This window comes from Rhinopithecus bieti, unplaced genomic scaffold (genome assembly GCF_001698545.2).
Source record: "Rhinopithecus bieti isolate Rb0 unplaced genomic scaffold, ASM169854v2 scaffold_3878, whole genome shotgun sequence".
Lineage (NCBI taxonomy): Eukaryota > Metazoa > Chordata > Mammalia > Primates > Cercopithecidae > Rhinopithecus > Rhinopithecus bieti.
This window is the reverse complement of record NW_016805059.1, coordinates 2,743,786-2,759,682: the sequence shown is the minus strand read 5'-3', so window position 1 is coordinate 2,759,682 and position 15,897 is coordinate 2,743,786. Positions and strand designations below refer to the sequence as shown.

Genomic DNA, 15,897 nt, shown 5'->3' with positions numbered 1-15,897 from the left:
TGTCCTATAAGAGCGAAAATAATATGGGTATTATGAACAGCTGTCAAGGAACTGGCACTAAGAGTAATATAAAGGGCTCAGGCATTGGTGTATGAATGTGTTTGAGGTTTCAATGATGAGGTCTTAGCGTAAAAGCCTGTGAGGAAAGGCGTGCCTGTAAGCGCAAGGCTGCCAATAATAAAGGAGGAGGAAGTAAGGGGTAAAGTCTTGAATAGCCCTCCTATTTTTCAGATGTCTTGCTCATCATTGAGGCTATGGATGATGAACCCTGAACATATAAATAATATACCTTTAGGTCGCGGCGGAATGGGCTCTCACGTGGAGGCGGGGAAATTTCGCCCACCGGAATGATCACTAAGACACACAAAGAAGACCCTGGGCTCCCAGAGAAGGAAAAGAAGAAGAAAGTGGTCAAAGAACCAGAGACTCGATACTCCATTGTAAACAATGATGATTACTTTGCTGATGTTTCTTCTATAAGAGCCACGTCCCCCTCTAAGAGTGTGGTCCATGGGCAGGCACCTGAGATGCATCTAGTGAAGAAAAGAAGATGAAAAGACGGGTCTCAGCACCCTTTGCGAGGGGCATGTAGAACCTGAGACAATGCTGCATGCCAGACGGACAGAGAAGTCACCCAGCCCCAGGAAGCAGGTGCTTGGCCACTTGGAGTTCCTCAGTGGGGAGAAGAAAAAGAAGTCACCTCTGGCCATGTCCCATGCCTCTGGGGTGAAAACCTCCCCAGACCCTAGACAGAGCGAGGAGGAAACCAGAGTTGGCAAGAAGCTCAAAAAACGCAAGAAGGAGAAAAAGGGGGCCCGGGATCCCACAGCCTTCTCAGTCCAGGACCGTTGGTTCTGCGAGGCCAGGGAGGCCAGGGATGTTGCGGACACTTGCTCAGTGGGAAAGAAGGATGAGGGACAGGCAGCCTTGGGGCAGAAATGGAAGCGGAAGAGCCCCAGAGAACACAACGGGAAGGTGAAGAAGAAAAAAAAAAATCCACCAGGAGGAAGACACCCTCCCAGGCCACTCCAAGCCCTCCCAGTCCATGGAGAGCCGCCCTAGGAAAGGAAGAAAAAAGAAGCCAGTCAAAGTTGAGGCCCCGGAATACATCCCCATAAGTGATGACCCTAAGGCCTCCGCAAAGAAAAATATGAAGTCCAAGAAGAAGGTAGAGCAGCCAGTCATCGAGGAGCCAGCTCTCAAAAGGAAGAAGAAGAAGAGGAAAGAGAGTGGGGTAGCAGGAGACCCTTGGAAGAAGGAAACAGACACGTACTTAGAGGTGGTGTTGGGAAAGAAAGGCAACATGGACGAGGCGCACATAGACCAGGTGAGGCGAAAGGCCTTGCGAGAAGAGATTGATCGTGAGTCAGGCAAAACGGAAGCTTCTGAAACCAGGAAGTGGACGGGAACCCAGTTTGGCCAGTGGGATACTGCTGGTTTTGAGAACGAAGACCAGAAACTGAAATTTCTCAAACTTATGGGTGGCTTCAAAAACCTGTCCCCTCCGTTCAACCGCGCCCCCAGCACGACTGCAAGGCCCAACATGGCCCTCAGCAAGAAGGCGGCTGACAGCCTGCAGCAGAATCTGCAGCGGGACTACGACCGGGCCATGAGCTGGAAGTACAGCCGCGGAGCCGGCCTTGGCTTCTCCACTGCCCCCAACAAGATCTTTTACATTGACAGGAACGCTTCCAAGTCAGTCAAGCTGGAAGATTAAACTCGAGAGTTTTGTCCCCCCAAAACTGCCACAATTGCTTTATTACATTTATGTTGGAGATTATAAATTTCTTTTTGTGAAAAATCAGATCTTGGTGATGACCTCCAGCAGCAGGATATAAATAACTCCCATAAGCTTAGCGTTCCAGTAATGGAACACTAGGCATAAATGGTTTATTCAGTTGTGCAAATGAAAGCCATCTAACAGTTGGCTCACATTGAACACCTGTGGAGATTAAGGACAAGGACAACTATCTTGATGGGCTTGGATGAACTGGGGTGGGGCAGCTCATATTTCAGGAGCCAGGAGAATGAGTGAGTGGCTAAAACCTCCTGTTTTCTGTGTTAAACATTCCGTCCCTGTTTGAGACATCGGTATGTACAGTTAACCTTTGTTGAGTGTTTAGCAGGTGCTAGGCAAATACTAGTGTTTTCCATAATGTATTTAATCTTCATAATTATGAAATGGATGCTATTATTAGCCCCATCTTATAGATGAGGCAAGTGAGGTTCAGGGATACTGTAATAAAATTGCCTGGGGTAACCCAGCCACTAAAATAATAATAATAATAATAATAATAATAATAATAATAATATACCTTTAACAAAGGCATGGGCGCAGATGTGAAGGAATGCTAGGTGTGGCTGATTAATGCCAATTGTGACTATTATAAGGCCTAGATGGCTTGAGATGGAGAATGTTATGATTTTTTGGATATCATTTTGCATTAGAGCACAGATTACTGTGAATAAGGTAGTAATAGCTACCAGACGTAATGTACAGGTTTGGATTTATAGGTTAGTTTCTATTAAAGGGTAGAAGCGGACGAGCAGGAAAACTCCTGCTGCAACTATAGTGCTGGAGTGAAGTAGGGCTGAGACTGGGGCTGGGCCTTCTATGGCAGATGGAAGTCAGGGATGGAGGCCGAATTGAGCTGACTTTTCTGCTGCTGCTAAGAGAAGGCTAATTAATGGAAGGAGTTGGGGGTGAGGTCTAGAATAAATATTTGTTAAAATTCTCATGTGTCGGAGGACATGAACAATACTGTAGCTAAAATAAAGCCAGTATCACCGATGAGGTTGTACAGGACTGCTTGGAGGGCTGCTGTATTAGCATCTGCTCTGCCATACCATCAGAATTAGTCATTCTTACTAATTAGTAAGAAAGACATGATTCCTACACCTTCCCATCCAATAAAGAGCTAAAAGAGGTTGTTGGCAGTAACCAGAATTAATATAGTGATGAAGAAAATAAGTACTTGAAAAATTGATGAATGTTAGGGTCTGAATTTATATATCATATTGAGAATTCTACAATAGATCAGGTAATGAGTAGTGCTACTGGGATAAATTTTGTGGAGAAGTAGGCTAGTTTGAAGCTTAGTGAGAATTTGAGAGTCTGGATCGTCATTCAATATCAGTTTGAGATAATGGTTTCTTGGTCTGTGCATATAAACATTGTTGTTGGGATGAGGCTAATGATGAAGGCACGTGCGATAGATGTTTTTACATAATTTGGGTATGAGCCTATTTTGCAGGAGTTGGCTAAGGTAACAGTAATCGGTAGGATTAAGGGGGTTAGGGCTGTTATAGCCATGGAAGATACATGTTTGTTACTTTTATTTGGAGTTACATTACTGTTTTTGGTTCCTAAGACCAACGGACAACTCTAATCCTTTAAAAGTTGAGAAAGCCACATTGTTAAACATCAGGGCATGAGTTAGCAATTCTTGCATACTTTCTTGGTAGGTAAGAAGTTGCAGGCTTCTATTGTTAGATCCACAATCTAATGTTTTGGGTAAACTATAGCTACAGCATGCAAACCACATACTAATTTTAGGGTTTAAGGATAATAGGAAGATAGGCACAATATGTATAAGTATTAATGTGTTTTCTCATGTAAAGGAAGGTTTCATACTGTTAATATAATATGAAAGTGTCCCTCGTGTTGTAATTAGCATATACAGGGAGTAAAGGGCTATAATTAGCATATTAAGTCCTCTAAGCATAACAGTGATATTTGATCAGGAGAATAAGGCCATAGTCACAAAGAGTTCTTCTACTAGATTAATGGTAGGGGGTAAGGCAAGGCTGGTAAGATTTGCCAGAAGTCATCAAGAGGCTATTAGTGGGAGCAGTGTTTGAAGACCTCGGGTAAGCAATATGGTTCGGCTATGGACTCGCTTGCAGTTTGAATTTGCTAGGCAGAAGAGTAAGGATGAAGTGAGTCCATGAGCAATTATAAGGGTGATTGCATCTATAAAGCTTCAAGGGGTCTGAATGAGGATAGCCATAATAACAAGTGTTATGTGGCTTATGGAGGAGTAGGCAATAAGTGATTTCAGATTGGTTTTTGTCATAGACAAATAGAGATTGTCATAACTATTCCTCATAGGAACAACATGAGGAAAGGGTAGGCTATATGTTCTGTTACGGGGTTGAGGATAAGAGTAAGCCGTATTACACCACACCTGCCTAGCTTTAGGAGTACTGCTGCAAGTACTATTGAGTTGGCAATAGGGGTTTCTACATGGGCTTTGGGGAGTCATAGGTGAAGTTCATATAGAGGAATTTTTACTATGAAGGCCATGATACATACTAGTCATATAAGATTATTGGATCGGGAGGTTAATAGCTCTTGGATAGTAACTATTACTACTAGCATATTTAGCGAACCTGAGGTATTTTGAGTATAAACAAGTGTTACAAGTAAAGGAAGGGATCCTACTAGTGTGTAAAATAAGAAGTATGAGCTTGCATTGAGGCGTTCTGGTTGGTTGCCTCAGTGAGTGATGATAATTAGGGTAGGAACTAGTGTGGCTTCAAAGAGGATATAAAATATAATTAGTTCTGTGGCGGTGAATGCCATGATTAAAAATGTCTGTAGGGAGATCAATATAGAAATATGTAACTTTTTTCATGGGGGTGATTCATTGGACAGGTGATAATGGCTTGCTAGAATTATAAGAGGCAGTAGTCAGGCTGTTAAGATTAGAAGGGGTGATGTCAGCAGGTCAGAAAAGATTAATGAGAAGTTGGATGAGTATTGCCGAATTGGTTAAAAAAGAGTAGGCTGATGAGGCTGATGAGTAGGTTGTGGATAACCATGTTGATTCAGATTATAGAATTTTTAGAGAATCATATCATCGGTAACAGTATAATTGTTGGAATAATAATTTTTAGCATTGAAGTAAACTTAGATTTTGAATGCAATCTAGGCCATATGCACTGGAGATTGAAACTTGTAAGGCAAGGCCCACTGCGGCTTTGCAGGCAGCAAATACTAGGAGGATAATGGGTATTATGGATGCTAGAGTGAAATCCATATTTAAAGTTATAAGAGTATTTATGATATATTTTGATAGTATTATGCCTTCTAGGCATAATAGGGATGATATTAGGTGGGATTGATAGACTAACACTCCTAGCAGTGACATGGTGTATGCTAATATAATAATGATATTAATAGAGGTCATTTGGTAAATATGGTCTATCATAATCTAATGAGACAAAATCATTTATTTTGACTTAAACTATTTACCAATTCAACTCAGTCTAACCCTTTTGGGGTTCATTCATAAGTCAAGACTAGGATTGAAATGGTAACTAGTGGAAGGGCTGTGCTGATTATTAGTGTCAGGTTGGTTGTTTGAAGGGCTCATGGCAGGGGTAGTAGTACAGCAATCTCTAAGTCTAAGAGGAGGAATGTGATGTCTCCTAGGAAGAATATTATGGAAAAGGAGAGGCGGGTGGAGGTTATTGGGTCAAATCCACACATAGGGGTTGGATTTTTCTGTATAAATATTAAGTGTGGAAGCCAAAATGCTATTATTAGTAGTAATAGGGTGAGTAAGGTGCTGGTTACTAGGGCTAGTGTCAGGTTGATTACTCTCTTTCCCATAATATCGAAAGTAATTGATTAGAAGTCAATGGTACTGCTTATACTAAAAGAGTAGGATCCTCAGTAGACAGAGATGTATAAGAATAGCCATACTACATCTACAAAGTGTCAATATCAGGCGGCAGCTTCAAAGCCAAAGGGGTGGTTGGATGTAAAGTGGAATTTTAACTGGCGGAGGAGGCAGATAGTGAGAAATGTTGATCCAATAATAACGTGAAGTCCATGAAAGCCTGCGCCTATGAAGAATGTTGAGCCATAGATTCCATCAGAGATAGTAAACGGGGCCTCAAAACAATCTGAGACTTGTAGAAGGGTCAAGTAAATTCCTAAGGTAATTGTGATGGATAGTACTTGAAGTATCTGCTTTCGACTACTTTCTGTCAGGCTGTGGTGAGCCCAAGTAATTGAAACTTGTGATGTAAGTAACACAGATGTATTCAGGAGAGGGACTTCTAAGGAGTTGAGGGGAAAAATGCCTGTTGGGGGTCAATGTCCCTCTAATTCTGGAGTGGGGATAGACTAGAGTGGTAGAATACCCAGAAGAAACCAGCAAAAAAGAATACTTCTGAGATAATGAATAGAATTATTCCATATCGGAGGCCTTTTTGGACGATTGACGTGTGGGGGCCTTGAAATATACTTTCCCGGAGAATGTCATGTCATCACTGGTATATAGTTAGTGTGTTGGTTAGTAGGCCTAGGGTTAAAAGAATGATATAGTTAAAGTGAAATCACATGGCCAGGCCAGATGTTATTAGGAGAGATGAGAGAGCTCCTGTTAGTGGTCAGGGGCTAGGTTTGACTATATGGTAGGCATGTGTTTGGTGGGTCATTATGTGTTGTCATATAGATAAAGGCTTACAAGTAGTGTAAAGACATAGGCCTGAATAAGAGCTACAGCGAATTTGAGGATGTTCAGTAGGATTAGAATAATGAAGGGGATTGAAGCTGTGGGAAGACTGACAGTTGATAGTACTAGTGTAGTTCCTCCGATATAAATGCATTAGTAGGTGTCCGGCTGTAATGTTGGCTGTTAACTGCATAGCTAATGCCATTGGTTGAATGAATAGGCTAGTAGTTTCAATGATCACTAGCATAGAGAAAAGTGGTATAGGTGTGCCTTGTGATAAAAAGTGAGCTAAGGAGGTTTTCATCTTAAAGCGGAAGTTATAATTACTACACCTGCTCATCAGGGGATTGCTATACCTAGATTTATTGATAATTGGGTAGTTGGTGTAAATGAATGGGTTAGAAGCCTGAGGAGATTGGTTGAGGCAATGAAGAGAATTAGGGAGATCAGTATAAGGGATCAGGTTTGTTGTTTAATGTTATGGGTACTTATTAATTGTTTTAGTACAAGTTGAATTAGTCACTGTGGAATGGAAACCAATTGGTTACTAATTAGATGACTGGAGGTTGGAAATAGTAGGGTGGGCAATAAAATGATTAATACTACTGTGGGTAGGCCTAGAATTGTCGGGGTAGTAAAAGGGGTGAATAGATTTTCGTCAATTTTAATTCTCAGGGGGCTTTATGTTTTTGCATTTTGATTCTTTTTGGTATAGGAGATGTATAATGAAATTTAATAATTTTAACTGAATAATGGAGAATAAAGTTATGGTTGTTGACAAGATGACAATGGATCATGTGGAAGTATCTAGTTGAGGCATTCACTGCAGAGAGGTGTAGATCCCCTCAGTCTTTAACTTAAAAGGTTAATGCTAGATAGCTTTACAGTGAAGTTATAGTGTGGATGTGGATCAGGTTTCAAAGCATTTTAAGGGAGTTAATTCTAGGACAATAGGTATAACACTGTGGTTGTACCCACAAATTTCTGAGCACTGTCCATAGTAAAGGCCTGGTCGTATAGCAGTTAGGGTGGTTTGATTTAGGCATCCGGGGATTGCATCTATTTTCAGGCCCAGTGAGGGGATAGTTCATGAGTGCAGGATGTCTTCAGATGAGATTAATACATGGATAGTGATATCTATTGGGAGAATTGTTTGGTTATCAACTTCGAGGAGTTGAAGTTCTCCTGGCTTTAAGTCTGCTGTTGGAATTATATAAGAATCGAAGCTTAATTCTTCACAGTCTGTACATTCATAGCTTCAATATTATTGGTGGCCAATTGATTTGATGGTAAGAGAAGGGTTGTTAGTTATTTACAGAATACATAGGGATGGGAGGGCAATTAAAATTAAGATAATGGCAGGTAAAATAGTTCACACAGTCTCGATTTCTTGGGCATCTATGGTGCTAGTATGAGTTAATTTTGTTGTGAGTATTAGGGAAATAATGTATAGGACTAGGGAACTAATTAGGAAAATAATTATAAGAGCGTGCTCATGGAAAGTGAGTAGTTCTTCTATAATAGGGGATGTAGAGTCTTGAAGGCCTAATTGAACTGCATGAGCCATCAAGACATGTAGGATTTAACCTATAAAGTAACTTTAATGAAGTTATGTAATAATGTTACTAATATCTTATCGAGAGAGTCATAAGGGTTAGGGGACTGGCTTGAAACCTGTTTCTGGAGTTTTGATTCCTTCCTTTCTCATTTAGGTTTTCACATAGATTGGCTCTTCGAATGTGTGGTAAGGTGGTGGACAGTCGTAAAGTCACTTTAAATTAGTAGATGATTGTGTAATTGCTAGTACTTTTCATTTTGAAACAAAGGCTTCTCGGATCATAACGATTATTAGTATAACTGCTGTTAGTGAGATAAATGAGCCTATGGATGAGATAATATTTCACATGGCATACGCATTAAGGTAATTGGAATAACGTCGAGGCATACCCGATAGGCTGAGGAAGTGCTGTGGAAAAAAGGTTAAATTGGCCGGGTGAGGTGGCTCACGCCTGTAATCCCAGAACTTTGGGAGGCCGAGGAGGGCGGCTCACGAGGTCAGGAGATGGAGACCATCCTGGCTAACAGGTGAAACCCCGTCTCTACTAAAAATACAAAAGATTAGCCAGGCGAGGTGGCGGGCGCCAGCTACTCGGGAGGCTGAGGCAGGAGAATGGCGTGAACCCGGGAGGCGGAGCTTGCAGTGAGCCCAGATCGTGCCACCGCACTCCAGCCTGGGGGACAGAGTGAGAATCCGTCTCAAAAAAAAAAAAAAATTAGCACGTATGAATATAATGATGAAGTGGATTTTAGCGTAGGTCTGCTTAAGTGTGAAACCTGAAAATAAGGGGAATCAGTGGACAAAGCCCCCTGTAATGGCAAATACTGCTCCTATTGATAGAACGTAGTGGAAATGGGATACAGCAAAGTAAGTGTGTAAGACAATATCTAGTGCTGAATTAGCTAGTACGATGCTGGTAAAACCTCCTACTCTGGAAAGGAAAATGAATCCTAGGGCTCAGAATATTGTGGGAGATCATTTGATGTTACTGTGGTGCAGGGCAACTAATCAGCTAAAGACCTTGATACCAGTAGGGATGGCAATAATTATGGTAGGGAAGGTGAAGTATGCTCCTGTGTCTATGTCTATTCCTACTGTGAATATATGGTAAGCCCATATGATAGATCCTACGACGCCAATTAATATCGTGGCTCATACTATGCCCAGGTACACAAATCGTTCCTTTTTTCCATAATAATATGTTAGGATGCGGGAGATTATCCCGAAGCCTTGTAGGATAAGGATATAGACTTCAGGGTGACCAAAGAATCAGAATAAATGTTGGTACAAGATGGGGTCACCCCCACAAGCAGGGTCAAAAAAAGTAGTGTTGAGGTTATGGTCAGTTAACAGTATAGTAATGCCGGCGGCTAGGACTAGGAGGGAAAGGAGCAGAAGAACTGCCATAATGAGGACTGATTAGACGAAAAGGGGTGTTTGATACTGAGATATGGTTGGGGGTTTTATGTTAATAATTGTGGTAATAAAATTAATGACCCCTAAAATAGAAAAAACACCTGCTAAGTGGGGCGGGAAGATGGTCAGAGCCACAGAGGATTCTGCATGTGCTAGGTTTCCTGCTAAAGGGGGACGAACTGTCCAGCTGGTTCCAGCTCCAGCTTCTACTATTGAAGACGCAAGTAGGAGTAGAAAAGATAGGGGGAGAAGTCAGAAAATCATATTATTTATTCAGGGGGATGCCATGTCCAGTCAACCAATGGTCAGAGGGACTAGCCAGTTGCCGAAAACCCCAATCATGATTGGTGTTACCGTAAATAAAATTATAACGAATGTGTGGGCGGTAACAATAACATTGTAGATCTGATCATCTCCTAGCAGAGTTCCTGGTTGGCCTAGTTCTGCTCGAATTAGAAGGCTTAAGGCAGTGCCTACTATCCCCACTCATGCGCCATAGCAGGTATAGTATTCCGATATCTTCGTGGTTAGTTGAAAACAATCAGTGATTGATGAACATAATTGGGGAAAAGGTAAAATGGCTGAGTAAGCGTTAGACTGTAAATCTAAAGACAGAGGTCAAGGCTTCTTTTTAGCAGCCCTGAGGTGATTTCTCATGTTGAATTGCAAATTCAAAGGAGCAGCTTCAATCCTGCTGGGTCTTCTCTGCCTTTCTCCCCCAACGCCGGCGGGGGTAGATTGAAGCCAGTTGATTAGAGTGCTTAGCCGTTAACTAAATTTTATTCATGGGTTTGAATTCCATATATCTAGTAAGGGCTTAGCTTAATCAAAGCCATTGATTTGCATTCAATTGATGCAGAATAGCATCTTGCCATCTTTAGATCTGTTACAGAAATTAAGAGTAACTTACTTACTAACGACTTTGAAGGTCCTCGGTCTTATTTAACCTAAATTTCTAAGTTATATTTAATATTAATGGAGAGATGGGTAAGAGGAGGGTAGAAGAGATGACAAGCTGGGGGAAGAGCAGTATGGGTTTTGTGTTTTCAAGTTGTCATTTTATTTTCATATTGTTAGATGAGGGGAATAGTGTTACTGAGAAGGAATAGACCAGGCGTATGTAAAAGTACAGGTTGAGTAGGGTTATGATAGCTATAATGATTGGAGTAATAAGGCTATTGTTTTCTGTAAATTCTTGAATGGTGATTCATTAAGGCAGGAACCCTGTTAATGGGGATAAACTCCTAAGGATAGTAGAATTAGTGGAATTAAGGGTGTCAACCATGTTCATTTGTTTCAGGTGTGAAATAATGATAGCTTTGTGGTGCTTATACTCAGGTTGAGTGCTGGAAATGCGGTTGTTGTTAAGATAAGGTAAATAATCAGGTTTAGGGTGGTAATGTTTGGGTTATAAATTAGTACTGCTATTATTCAACCTATGTGGGTGACTAAGGAGTGGGCTAGGATTTTACGCAGTTGTTTGGTTAAGTTCCCCTCAACCACCCACTATAATGCATAGGATTGTGTTAGGGGGATGTTCGTGTTTGTTGATGAAAAACTTTGAAACGTAATGGAGATAAGAGCTACTTTTTGTCATGTGAGGAGAAGTATACCAGACATTAAAGAGATTCCTTGGGTTATCACTGAGACTCAGAAGTGAAAGGGGAATATTCCTGGTTTTATTACTAGGGCCACTATTATTGTTAAGGATAAGAATTGATTGATAGTGTTTATTATTGTTCGTTGTCTGGAGAACAGGTTATTGGAAAGGATACCTGTCATGAGAATTATAAATGTGGTTGCTTGTGTAGGGAAATATTTGGTGACTGCTTCTGTAGAGTGCGGATTTATTTTTTTAATTAAGATTGGGGTAAGGGCTAGTATGTTTATTTCTAGCCCTGTTCAGATGAGAAATCCGTGTGAGCATAGCATTGTGATATGAGTTCCTGTGAAAATGGGGTGAGGGAAATAATAAGTTGAGCTAAGGGGTACGGGAAGGGTATAACCAACATTTTCGGTGTATGGGCCCAATAGCTTATTTAGCTGATCTTAATCTAGGATGTGGTGTGATAGGTAGCACAGAGAATTTTGGATTCTTAGGGGTAGGCTAGATTCCTATAGTTCTAGAAATTAGAGGATTTTAACCTCTATTGTTTACTCTATTAAAGTAATTCTTTTGTCTGACATATTTCCTATGTTTAGGGTGGGATGGTGGAAATTAGAACAAGCATTGAGATATATGCAAAATGCTAGTGTAAGTGGTAGAAAGTTTTTTCATAAAAGATGTGAGTTGGTCACAGTGGAATTGAGGGTATGCCATTCAAATTCATAAAAATAGAGTGGTTAAAAGAAGGGTCTTGGTAATGAAATTTGTGGTATAGAGTTCTGGTGAGTATATAGTGTGTAGTACTCCTAGGAAAATAGCAGTAGTTAGGGCATTTATTATGATAATATTCATATATTCTGCTATAAAGAAGAGGGCAAATGAGCCTGTGGCGTATTCGATGTTGAAGCCTGAGACTAACTCTGACTCTCCTTCTGATAGATCAAAAGGGGCTCGGTTAGTTTCTGCTAGTGTGGAGATGAATCATATTATGGCTAGAGCCATGACGGTAGGAGCAGTCAGAGGAATTCTTGCATTGTGAAGAGTGTGTATAAGTTAAATGAGCCGCTTATCAGTAGAACTGATAGCAGGATAATGGCCAAGGTGACCTCATATGAAATTGTTTGGGCCACAGCTTGTAATGTGCTGATTAGTGCATAATTTGAATTAGATGCTCATCCTGATCATAGAATAGAGTAGACGGCTAGGCTCGATGTGGCTAGTATAAATAGGAGTCCTATGTTAAAATTAATTAGAGGGTCTGGGATAGGAAGGGGAGTTCATAAGAGGAGAAGGCTAGTGTTGAAACAATAATGTGAAGGGTAATAGCAGATTTTGAAGGCCGTAAGGGTTCTTTGGTGAAAGGTTTTATTACATCAGCAAATGGTTGAAGCAGCCCATCGAGACCGACAATTCTGGGTCCGCTGCATAGTTGTGTATAGCCTAAGATTTTTCGTTCGATGAGTGTAAGGAACACTATAGCGATAAGAATGGGGATAATGAGTAGGAGAAGGTTAATTATAGGCATATTGTTAAGAAGAGGAGTTGAACCTCTTACTATAAAATTTTAAGTTTTATGCAATTACCAAGCTCCTTCATCTTAACAAACCCTGTTCCTGGGTAGGGTGTGTGACGGTTTGTTAGACTGAGATAGCATCATTTATGCGACGAGGGCGCTTTATGAAGTGGGCCCTACTTCTCTTGTCCTTTCATACTAGGAGAAATGTTAAACAGATAGAAACCAACCGGGATTACTCCGGTCTGAACTCAGATCAGGTAGGACTTTAATCATTGAATAAATGAACCCTTAATAGCAGCTACACCATTAGGATGTCCTGATCCAACATTGAGGTGGTAAACCCTATTGCCAATAGGGAATCCTAGAATAGGATTTTGTTGTTATCCATAGGATAACTTATTCCGTTGATCAAATTAATTGGGCCAATGTGTGTTAACTTGCTTAGACTGGTGCGGTCTTAGTTTAGGTTGTTCAGAGTTTGAATTATGCTCCGGGGTCACCCAACCAACATATATATATATATTTTTGAAACGGAGTCTTGCTCTGTCACCCAGGCTGGAGTGCAGTGGCACCATCTCAGCTCTCTGCAAGCTCCACCTCTCAGGTTCACGCCATTCTCCTGCCTCAGCCTCCTGAGTAGCTGGAACTACAGGTGCCTGCCACCATGCCCGCCTAGTTTTTTGTGTTTTTTAGTAGAGATGGGGTTTCACCGTATTAACCAGGATGGTCTCGATCTGCCGACCCTGTGATCCAACCGCCTCGGCTTCCCAAAGTTCTGGGATTACAGGCATGAGCCAATGCACCCAGCCCCAACTAACATTTTTAATGCAGAGATAGTAGGCCAGGGCCTATAGGCTTGTTTGAGTTTGTATTTGCATTAATGAATTAAAGCTCCATAGGGTCTTCTCATCTTATTTGTTTATATCCACCTCTTCACAGATAGGTCAATTTCAAAAGTAAGAGACGGACGAACCCTCGTGTAGCAATTCATACAAGTGCCTACTTAGGGAACAAGTGATTATGCTACCTTTGCATGGTCAGGATATGGCAGCTGTTGAACATACATCACTGGGCAGGCAGTGCTTCTAATACTGGTAATGCTAGAGGTGATGTTTTTGGTAAACAGGCAGGGTAAGATTTGCTGAGTTCCTTTCACTTTTTGTAAACTTTCCTTAGAGCATGCCTTTGTTGGGTTAACAGTGTAAATAATAGGGTGTTTATTATACCGTTTATTAATATTAGGCTGTTAACTGTCAGTGGGTTATTCTGATGTAGGCTTATGCAGTGTAAGCTTATGTAATAGAGAATGTCTTCATGTTACTTATATTAACATTATTGCTTCTATTAAGTAATAGATTAGTCCAATGTGATGTTAGGAGTTCAGTAGAGTGATTAGAATTGAAGATAGGTAGAAGTTGAGCTTAAATGCTTTCTTAACTGGTGGTTGCTTTTGGGTCAACTATGGTGGTAATATTTTTTACTCTCTGTAGGAAGGTTGTTTCCTAGGGTCTAAAGAGCTGTCCCTCTTTAGACTGACAGTTACACTGACTGGGAAATTAAGTAATTCTGTGGCTAAGTTTAAAGTTGAACTAAGATTCTATTTTGGATAACCAGCTATCACCAGGCTTGGTAGGCTGTCACCGCTGCTGATGAATCTTCCCACTATTTTGCCACACAGGTGAGTGTGCTCTTTCAGCTATTCTTGGGTAGCTCGTCTGCTTTTGGGGAACTTGACTATAGTTCTCTGTGTAAAGTATTTCTAGTTAATAATACATTATGCAGAAAGTATAAGCGCTTGTCTTTGCTTTTTAGTGCTGATATAGTTCTTTCATCTTTCCCTTACAGTACTATGTCTATTGCGCCATGGTAAAAATTTCTATCACCTATACTTTTTTCTAAAGTAAATCACCTGATTAAGATAGTTTAACAATATATTTTAGCGAGGTTTGGTACTAGAGTTAGCTCAAAGTGATCAGGTCACAATGAAATATTCCAGGTAAAAGCCAGATGCTTTGGTTTAAGCTACACTTTGGTTTGTCCAAGCACAACTTTCCAGTAAGCTTAACATGTTACAACTTATCTCTTCTATGTGTGCATATAAAACTATTCGTAAGAGTGATTTCTACAGTAATATTTGAGGAGGGTGAAGGGCTGTGTGTGCGTGCTTCATGGCCTTATTCAACTAAGCACTCTGCTCTTGGTTTACTGCTAAATCCTCCTTGAGCCCTTAGATTTCATAAAGGTTGTTGTGAGATTTTCTGGACATAGAAAATGTAGCCCATTTCGTGCCACTTCATGGGCTACACCTTGACCTAACGGTTTTTGTTTTTTGTTTTTTGAGACAGTGTCTTGGTCTGTCGCCCAGGCTGGACTGCAGTGGCCGGATCTCAGCTCACTGCAAGCTCCGCCTCCCGGGTTCACGCCATTCTCCTGCTTCAGTCTCCCGAGTAACTGGGACTACAGGCACACACCACCATGCCTGGCTAATTTTTTTATTTTTAGTAGACACGGGGTTTCACCATGTTAGCCAGGATGGTCTCGATCTCCTGACCTTGTGATCCGCCTGTCTCGGACCCCCAAAGTTCTGGGATTACAGGCCTAAGCCACCACGCCCGGCCTGACCTAACATTTTTATGTGTGTACTTGTGCTTACATTGTGATCTTTTTAGGGTTTGCTGAAGATGGCGGTATATAGGCTGGTGGCAAGAGGTGCTGAGGTGCATCAGGGTTTATCAACTATAGAACAGGCTCCTCTGGAGGGATATAAAGCACCACCAAGTCCTTTGAGTTTTAAGCTGTTTCTTGTAGTACTCTAGCGAGTGGTTTTGTTAGTATAACTATTCGAGTTTAGAGCTAAGCATAATGGGGTATCTAATCCAAGTTTGGATCTTAGCTATTGTGTCTTCAGGATATTAAAGCCACTTTTGTAGTATCTTTTATTTCAGCTGGAGTTTTTTTACAGCTTAGATGGAGCTTAGCTTTATTGAGGGTAGACCTTAAACACTCTTTACGCCAAGTTCTATTAGCTCGGGTTAATCTTATGGCCGCAGTGACTGGCACGAAATTAACCAACCCTAAATATTAGTGTAGCTTGGTCAAACTTTCCTTTATTACTAAGGATTTATCACTGCTGTTTCCCATGGGGGTGTGGTTGGAGCAAAGTGTTTTGAGCTGCATTCGTGCAGCTTGATACCTGCTCCTTTTGATCCGGTGATCTAGAGGGCATTTTCACCGGGGTGGGGAGGCTTGCATGTGTAATCCTACTAAGAGCTAAGGAAAAGGCCAGTCTGTTTATCTGTTTACCAAAGACATCTTGGTTGCTTCGATGTTTTGC

At 41.1% G+C, this 15,897-nt stretch overlaps 1 pseudogene across 1 annotated transcript; it reads left to right on the top strand.

The window, feature by feature from the left end:
- The first annotated feature begins 347 nt into the window (after nucleotides 1-347).
- On the top strand, nucleotides 348-1,946 carry LOC108529002 (lysine-rich nucleolar protein 1 pseudogene; annotated as a pseudogene). The gene has a single exon (XR_001885368.1). The product of XR_001885368.1 is annotated as a lysine-rich nucleolar protein 1 pseudogene (transcript).
- The last annotated feature ends 13,951 nt before the right edge of the window (nucleotides 1,947-15,897 follow it).